Source organism: Alexandromys fortis, unplaced genomic scaffold (genome assembly GCF_014885135.2).
Source record: "Alexandromys fortis isolate MF-2015 unplaced genomic scaffold, M_Fortis_MF-2015_v1.1 scaffold_127, whole genome shotgun sequence".
Classification (NCBI taxonomy): Eukaryota; Metazoa; Chordata; class Mammalia; order Rodentia; family Cricetidae; genus Alexandromys; species Alexandromys fortis.
Window position 1 is genome coordinate 1,680,645 of NW_026068006.1, and position 9,650 is coordinate 1,690,294.

A 9,650-nucleotide genomic window follows, 5' to 3' on the forward strand; every position below is an offset into this window, starting at 1 on the left:
GGTGGCAGAAGCCCCGCCCTGCCTGTGGGCAGCCCTTCAGGTTGGAGCTGGGGCCCCAGAGGGATTAAAGGGGAGAAAGCAATGCTGGGGCAGAGGGATGCACCCTTTTCATCTCAGCACCCTGGCAGGCCGAAGTATGTGAATCTCTGAGGGCAAATCCAGCCAGTCTACATACTGAGTTTGAAATAAGGTTACATAGTATCTCAAAAAAGGGGTGAAGAATATTCAAGTCTGGCAAAGTCTGGCATATTTATCCCCCTCCTCCAACAAGCAGAAGAAAGTGGGGTGGGGAAGGTTTCATAAGTAAGGCAGGCAGCAGAAAAGACAAGCTAAAATTGCCATACAATTCAATGTCATTACACGAACATAAAAATGAAGGCGGGCCTCACTCATCTCAGAAAAGAACTTAACTGAAACGCTGTGATCTGGCTGCACGTGACTGGAGGGGTCTCCTCTGTGCGGAGGCGCAGTGGTGCTACCAGCTCATCGCTCCAACTTAAGCTCTCAGCATCCCCGTCAGAGCGAGGGCCAAACACAGGTAGGTAAGACTTTCCGCCAACCAAAATAAGAAAGAAAAATCCCAGTAACAGGAGAAAATTGGGCCGGGCAGTGGTAGCACATGTGTTTAATCCCAGCACTTGGGAGGCAGAAGCAGGTGGATCTCTGTGCGTTCAAAGTTAGCCTGGCCTACAGAGCAAGTTCCAGGAAAGGCTGCAAAGTTACACAGAGAAACCCTGTCTCAGAAAAACGAAACAACCCCCCCCACACACACACAAAGAAAAACAACAATAAAATCTTAAAAAGAGGACATTGGAGGTTATACAACCTCTCAATACTTCTTCTATTTGTCAAAGTTCCATTTATTTATGGTGTGTGCGCGCGCGCACTCACACACACACACACACACACACACACACACACACACACCACTTTGCTCGTGCAGAGGTCAGAGAACAACTTTTAGCTCCCTCCTTCCGCCATGGGTTGGGGCTCTGGCTCTCAGGCTTGGCAGTGAGCACCTTCACCTACTGAGCTCCTTATCTGCCCCCGCCCCCACGTATGTTTTAAAGACTTTATTTCATTGCCAGAAAGTTAGGCTAAAATGAAGTACCAGGAAAAAATATTTTTACAAAATTCCTATGTAAGAAAACAGTATGAAGACGTTCAGAGATCACTGGTGCTAGGCACTCAAGGGACTGACCAGGTAGAGTATCTAATTTACTTAGTTTTCATTAAAAAACAATGTATCTTTCCAGAGTTGGCATTTCCCCAGTGGGGTAGAGGTGGCAGGCAGTGAAAGAAAGGCGAGCCCCCAGAGGCAGAGCTCAGCTGGACCAAGTGCCTTGAAGGTGTCAGCATTAACAGCCCTTTCCAGTCTCGGCACAGGCTAGGGGCCAGAGATGCCATATGGCCTCTGAACACTGTTGATTAGGAGGAAGACCTAGAAATCAGCAAGAGTATGAACCCCAGATTACCACTTACAAACCTACCGAGGGCTGTGACCCTGCAAATAACTTCAAAAGCAGTGCCCCCTGGATGAAGAAGAATCCAAGAATCTATGGATGCACAACAATAGGCCTTCTCGGGATACAACCGCAGTTTATACATTCAGATGAACAGGTATGCGTTCTCCGCCTCCCGCTCTGCAGGCACAAATCCTTTCCAACACATCGTGGCCCGTTTCACTCTATTCCCTAAGCAGCAGCAAGTTTCAGGATCTTTTTATTTTCATTTTTTTTTAACCTCCTTAGATCGAGGAAATTGATGCCATTTCGGTTTCCTTACTGCCCCCAAAGTCAGCCTCCACACTTGGTTTTTCTTCCCCTTGACATTTCCCCTAAACCCTACTGGGTGCTTGTTCTTGACTCAGCTTGAAGGGACCTTGGGCAGATCCAGGTCCCCACAACCTCCCCTGAAGAAGCGCACCAGGGTCCTCGCTCCTGAAGTGCAGGAGAGCAAGGCCCTCAGTCATCTCAGCAACAACAACAAACAGACCAAGCTGCTGTTCTCTGTGAATCCTTGTCTTGAACAGCAGCTTTACAGAGTCTGCAGACAAGGCTAAGGGGAACAATTCCCGCTGGTGCCCAGGAATGCCTGCCGGTCACTCACAGAAGCAGTGCCCTTAGCTGAGCCTGGGGGACAGTGGCTGCATCTCACAGACCCTCTCACATCTACGACTGTCTTAATTTTACTAACAGTTTGACCTACACCTCAGCCTGCACTGATTGATACAAAACGTTCAGTTAGCAGGCGGGTTTGGTGGTGCACAGCTTTAATCCCAATGTGCCAATGTGTGGAAGCAGACAGAGGCAGAATTTCTGTGAGTTCAAGGCCAGCCTGATCTCCCTGGCCAGTTCCGAGCCAACCAGGGGATACACTGTCAAAAAAAAAAAAAAAAAAAAAAAAAAAAGAGCAAGCAAGAAAAAAAAAGTTTAGAATCGGGTTTTAAAAACAAGGTCATTCAAACAGCAAGCCCACAGATGCAAAGGGATTTGAGCACAGGAGGAAAAGCCTCCCTTCCCTGCCAGCTCCCGCTGCCTAGCATCTTTCACAATGTGCTTGTCTGGTTCTCTGAATGTGCAGGTGCTGTTTGTAAGAGCGGCTACATCTGTGGGGTGTGTACCCGGAGCAGGACAACGTGAACTCGCTCTCTATATTTAGATCCTTTAGCCCCGCTCTTAATTGCTTAATTTAATCAGGACCCTCTAGAAGGGAAACACATCCATGTCCATCACGGGCATCAAAGGAAACATCTTTACGAGTTATATCCTTTTGCAAACCAACATATGGTCTCACGCCTCTCTCCCGATTGTTGAGCCCCTCCTGTGGGAAGAGCATGGAATTCTAGTTCTTTTTATCACTTGAAAAAATCACTTCCCTCCTAATTCATTCAAGCTGGGTGGAGGCCACTTCCTCCACAGGTGAGAGAAATAAAACTTGTCGCTTTGACATTGTCAGGGGTTTTTAACATTAACCATTTACTTTATGCTTTCAGAATGGAAACAAAAGGCAGACTAAAACCAAAATTGGCCAGAGCTTGTTTTTTCAGGCTTTTAAATAAAATCTTTTTTTCTTTTTGCCATTTTATGATAGCTTTTAAATAAGAAACAAGAGCCCTTCATTGAAAAGGCTTCAGCTGCTCCCCACTGCATAGCTGCTGCGACTTCTGTTCCTCAGCGACTTCACCACAGCTGATGCCACCACCACCCTGACTGGGTTGTTACAAGGATTAAATGTGCATTTATAGTAAGACAGGTCTGGAAACAGTACACGCTGAAACATTTGAACATATTCCGTTAACAGAGCAGTTTGCCAACTGATAGATGCTCTTGGGATACTGCTTATATATGTAAAATGAAACTTGTTCATTTTATTTTTGTTTAATTAACTTCTAACATTATTTTTTTTTTAAAAAATAAGAAGGTAACTATCACAGTTATTTAATTCACTCAACAAACACAGAGGACGTGCCAAGAGCTGTCGTAAGTACTGAGACAAAGGCAGTGCCCTGACACCTATGGACCTGCATTCTGGTGTGCAGAAAACTTCACCAAGAACACGCCCTGAACAGAGACCCGGGAAGCACGGTAAACAGAGGAGCAAGGGCAAAGGCTGCTGTCCAGAAGTGCCCGCATGTTCCGGGGAAGCCGGGAGTCCAGTTTGGCTGGAGTGGAGCCTGGGCAAGGGGACAGAGGCCAGCAGGGAACCAGGCTGAGGTGAAAACTGCTGAAGACCGGACCTCAATGGAAACACATCTGACTTGCAGCTAACAGGATTACTGCAGCCTGCGGGGCTGTGACAGACTGAAGGGGCCCAAGGAGGGGTTCTGAGTGGGAGAGTCTCAAGGGGGGAAGGTGGCAGACACTAAGACATAGTTGTTAAAGGCCTGGGTCAGCATGGTATGCCAGAGGTGCTCAGATTCCAGCTGTATCCTGACAAGAAAGCCAGGAGTAGATAGATAGCCCTACTCGTACAAACAGAGAAAACGGTTACATACAGGATCGAGAAACCTACTTCATTTTCAGAAGTATGAAACTCAGTGTTATGGTGACCGAGACTGAGTATTGGAGGGGTAGTCTGAGATCTCAGACAGGAGGGAGGTGACCAGCGTGCAGTGAGACCACAGGAGACTGATAGGGGAGGGAGGGAGTAGGGACACAGCCCTCAAAACCGGTGTCTCTCAGGCGCAGAAGGAGAGGGTGCAGAGAGCGAGCGAGTGAGAGTAGAGAGAGCTGGAGGACAGCAGCGTCCCCACATAGACAGCAGAGGATATCTGCTTCTATCCCACTCTAGAGAACACACACATCTAACAGTACCACATACAAACCCGCAGGGGAACACGGCTATTAATAAAAATGCAACCAGAAGAGATTCACCCAAGACTCACATGAAATAAACCTTCGATCTTCGATTAAGATATACTACAAACCAGTGTCTCTCCCATGAGCCCTCTTCAAACCTCTGAAAGAAACAAAAGCCTGTGTCTGTGCAGAGGCAGGTTTCTCTCCCCTCTGTTTACCTATCAGAGTTCTCTATTTGCACAACAGTGTTCTTTACCAGGCATTTTGCAAACCTCATCAGAACTGAATAACTGAAAGTTGGTGGCCGTCACCTTCAGGAATGAGCTGGGAGCTGGGGATGCCAGAGCCAACCACTTTTTAAAAAAAAAAAAAAAAAAAAAAACAGATTGTTTTTGGGTCTAAAATCCCAACAATAAAAGCTGAAAGTAGGTGCAAGGTTCATTCTGCATAGCTTCAAAAGGCAGCATTTGTGACCAACAGGTGTTATAATTGACATTTTACATATATAAAGGGGAAATCAACTAAGGGAGCATTTGTGCATACTGGTACCACTAACGGGCATCTTAAGGGGAGCACATTGCATCCCTGTGCCCAGTTTAGAAACAATGACTTGCCTAGAGAAACAGAACATGGGCACAAATGAATTGTTTTTTTTTTTAAAGCAATTCGGATAAAGGATCAAAAATTCAATTTTACGAAATGGTATCCTATTATGAAAAGTGCGTTTGTTTCCTGTTAAGTCCTCTTTCCATCAGCCGCTCATCAACACCAGTATTCCAACATATGCAAATATTACCAAGGGAAGGGGGAAATGTTCTCTATTACCTGAACATCTCCAACAGCAAACTGTCTCTGCCTCTTTTCTGGACTAAAGGTGAGTTGAGAGAACCAATTTGTGGAGATGAACTTTGGAGAACCCCTGAAACCGGTGCTGAGCAAGCCAGACAGAACCTTCTCCCACAGAACCAATGGCAGCCCACTGGCAATCCTCTGACCATGGATGCACATGTAGCCGCTTCGGAGAAATCAGAGTGGTAGCCTTTGTCCCGTAAGTAAGAGTTCCCTCTACCTGAGAGCTGAAAAAAAAACGTTTTCCACTATATTTAGAAAAACTAAGCTGTAGATAAAGGCAAGCATAGACCAAAAGGTCTGCCTCTCCCATAACCGAGGACCTTCTGCCTGGGATCATATCCGGTCCTACCCAGTAACCCCCTGTAAAACTTACCCATCAGAAAGACAAGACTCAAGGCAATGCTCTAAGAAGGCTTGAGAACCCATTTCCCCTCTAGTACCTGCTCAATTACTGGACAGCTTTAGTGCCCACTATTCCAGAACAAATTCCTGAAGGTCTCACTAGCACCCCAAAAGAAAGGAAAAGTACGAACAAGAGTTCCCACCTCTGCCGAGCTCGCAAGAATGTGCGGGGGGGGAAGGAAGTGTGAGCCACACGGTAGGAGACCAGAGACAGGCACCGGGCATTGCCTATTTACCTACTAAGGAACACACACGTGCAAGCGGAATGGCCGACACTGTCTTCTTCACTGCCACACCTCTCCTGACTATCCTAAGCTATGTGGCTCCCTTAGAATGGAAAGCCACAGGAAGTCAAGGAACCCTGAACCAGCCACAGGCACCATGCCCTTCACCCCAGTGGGAATCTTGTAAGGTCTGCCTTACTTTAGAAGCTGTAAAACCAAGACCCAAATGGCCAGTGGGCCAACAGAACTCACTGAGGCTACCCAGCCACCCCCTGCTTCCTCAACCATACCCCCTTTTTGTTTGAAGCAGAAAGCACACGGATTTGTTTAGCATTTTGATTCCTCCAGCTCTTTCCCTTCCTAATTTACTTCTGTTACTATTGTTTTCCTTCTTGGTATGTCCCCATCTTAGAACATGGGCAAATCATAAGTTTTATCAGGATGGCCGTAACAAAATTCGGTTCACTTGACCCTACAAAGCTTTGAATAAAGTGGAGCAGGACGTCACACCAACAGCCCACACAGAGGCTCCACACTTGGTACCCCTTTCTTAGCTGTCTGTGGAATACTAACGCCCCCTTTAGCAATCCATTTTCCGGACTGACAGTATGAGTCGGCCAATCATGAGGACCTGAGTCCCATCCCTAGGCCCTACATGGTAGTAGGAGAAAACGGACTCCTGAAAGTTGGCCTCTGACGTCCAAATGTGCACCATGGCACAGTGCGCCTACCCACTGACACACATACGCATACATAAATGGATACATGTGATTAAAGATTTTTTATTTTCAACATTTTTATTAAAAATATAAAACAGTGCAAAAACAAACTACGAGGCTCATTTCCCATTCTTGGGATAATACTTTCCCAACTGAGCAAGCATAGCGGGAAAGAAAATTTAGCCAAGAACTTTTCAGACATCCTATTTTAGTAAAGATAAAAATACCACAACAGTCACTGTATGGCTAGCACACAGCTGCAAGTCCCGGTGCTGTCTGGACTCTGAAGAAGTGGTGGGGGGCAGCGTGGGGGGAAAGGCTAAGCAGGTGCGGCAGACGTACGTCGGTGACGTCACTTCCGTTATCCTGCTGCTTCCTGATCCTCCCTTCCCCGCCTCAGCCTGACAGCAGCACAGATGCACCCGGTCTCTGGCTCCCATAAGCCGGCTGTTGTCCCCATGCTTGGCCTCCAGACTGTGACAACTAAGGACACTGCCAGGTGACCACACTGTTCTACCCCACCTCCCCTCCTTTTCTCTCGACAATCAGCACCTCAGGTCTCAGTGGCTTTGTTTTGCTGCATTGCTAACTCTTCAATGTGAGAAGTCTCTGGTTACTGCCAGGATAGAAGAAATGATGTCCAAAACACTACCCTTTCTGTGTGTGTGTGTGTGTGTGTGTGTGTGTGTGTGTGTGTGTGTGTACAATGAGTGCACTCCCTGAACAGGCCAGTAGAGGGCAGGGCACTGCATCCCCTGGGGAACAAGTTATATGGGACTAAATTACCTGATAGCAGGTGCTAGGAACCAAATGTAAATCCTCTACAAGAGCAGTAAGTGCTCTTAACAGCTGAACCATCTCTTCAGCCCACACCCAGCTCTTCTCTCCTCAAAGAAAAACAGAGCAATGGTCCTGCATGTTTCACTGGTGTGCTTCAACACAAAATGGTCCCACATCCTACCACAGACCCCCAAGCACGAAAGCCGCTCACGGTTCATACCCACAAGGCACTTACAATATAACATGGCCGATTTCCTAACATGTTTTCAAAAACATCAACACAGAAAAATGCACTCAGCACACGTACAGTGTGCCAGGCCGACCCTGATTGTCACAGCGTTCCCTGGACGGCCAGGTTTTCTGTGCTCTTGATGTGGATGGGACTCTGAGGAACAGGCCAGGTGGGAACCTGTGTGCTTTCACACAGAGATCATGAAGACACCCCGCACACCCTCAAGGAACTCAGTTAACATGATAACTGAAATAAAAGGCATTGCAACAGAAGCCAGACCAGACAAGCAGGTTTGCGCTGTTCTGCAGGGTTACAAGCTCCTTAGTCCAAGTCCTATATTTATGATCCTTTATCCCAACTTTATCAAACTGTATAAGATATGCGCTAAGTATAAATATACATTTGGGGGCATTCAGAAACTTGCTGGAGAATCAGCTAAGGGAGAAAAGTTGGCTGGCAGGAACCACTTTCCCAGACAGGCAAGAGAGCTTGAACGGGTTAGGTGCTTGCCTCTGCACAGGAAGACGGGAGCCAGACAGTCAAAGGAGAGACCGTGTTGTCCTCTGACATAGGCACAGCATGGTATGCACACATGCGTGAAAATACACACACACATACACTAAATGAATAATAAATCTAGAACGCCTTACTAATTGCATCAAACTTCTGTCCCAATCCCTTAATTTTGAGAGATCACCCCAAGCATGCCTGAGCTGCCTTTAAACTCAGCCTCCTTTAAACTTAGCCAACCTTCCGTACCACTATCGTGCCAACTAGATTGCCTGCTCAGGTACAAACGACACATTTCCTTCCCTCTCAAACCATACAGTCCTATGCAGGATGCCCAGAGTGTTTGCTGAGTTGGCTAATACTGACTTCAATCCCCAAATCCCAACAGCAGATGTGCCCTGTGAGGAGGAGGCTTTCCTGGACCACAGACATCCCGCCTCCTACAATCTGACGACTCCCTGTGTAAGCACAAATAAAAGCCATCAAGTTTCCGTGCCAATCATCAAGATGATAAGCTCATTCTTTTCAGGCAGCAAAAAAACATTAAAAACCTATTAAACGTTCTCTCAAGCTTGAGCAAACTAAACAGAAACTAAACACAACAGGGAAAACAACGAGGTTGTTGTTAATCACTCAGGACTGCAGAGCCAGCAAGAACCATCAACAAAACAGGAAGCTCTAATACACAGAGGGCAAGCACACACCAACTGTCCTGAGCTTTTAAAAGGGGTCATGTCTAATTTCTACAGAGCTGTTTTATTTCCCATCAAGAAAAGTCACTGGGCCAGGGAGATGGCTCAGTGGGGAAAAGTGCTTGCCTGGCAGGCTTGGTGATTTGAGTCCAATTCCCCAGAACCAAGTAAAAAGTCAGCTATGGCAGCGTGCACCTATAATCCCAGCACTCAGAGGGTGAGCTGAGAGCGGAGACAGAACTGCCTGGAGGCTCACAGGCTGTATTAGAGTAAGCAGTGCAAAAACAGAAACATCAATGCCTCAAAGAAGGTGGAGGTGAGGGCTGATTCCCAAAAGCTGTCCACAGACCCTCCCCCAACTCTCCCTGACACACACACACACACACACACACACACACACACACACACACACTTTAAAAAGCCACTACATTTAATAAAATTAACATCTCGACATTCATTCTTCCTGTCCAACTTAGCTCAGAGTGTCTGAGTGGCACATGTGACCAAGTGCATGCCCATTCAGGGGTGCTCCTCCTGGTTACTCACCATTCAGAGGAAACCTAAAGGATGCCAAGGGGTGAGTGCAGGCCACCACGGAGCCTACAGGTGAGATGTGCCCTCCCCCACCACAGAGACTACAGGTGAGATGTGCACCCCCCCACCACAGAGACTACAGGTGAGATGTGCCCTCCCCCACCACAGAGACTACAGGTGAGACATGCGATTCCCCTCCACCTCTAAAGTATTTTCAAGGAAACTCAGAGGCCAGGCGAGGGTGAGAAAACAGACAAGTCTGCCCAGCAGCATTTGGACAGACTTGCACCGAATGCTGAGCAAGATGGAATTTGATTCAGCTGGGTCAGAATCTCACCCATCATCAGCAAACCTCCTCTGCACAGTGTATGGAAAGTCTTTTAAAACCCCTGACCACTAACTAC

The 9,650-nt window shown here is 47.1% G+C and overlaps 2 protein-coding genes across 2 annotated transcripts in view; both read right to left on the bottom strand.

The window, feature by feature from the left end:
* Mmaa (metabolism of cobalamin associated A) overlaps positions 1–9,650 on the bottom strand; it is a 152,919-nt gene that overhangs the window by 130,199 nt on the left and 13,070 nt on the right. The gene's annotated exons all lie outside the window — the stretch shown is intronic.
* Smad1 (SMAD family member 1) overlaps positions 1–9,650 on the bottom strand; it is a 63,062-nt gene that overhangs the window by 42,983 nt on the left and 10,429 nt on the right. The window lies entirely within an intron of this gene.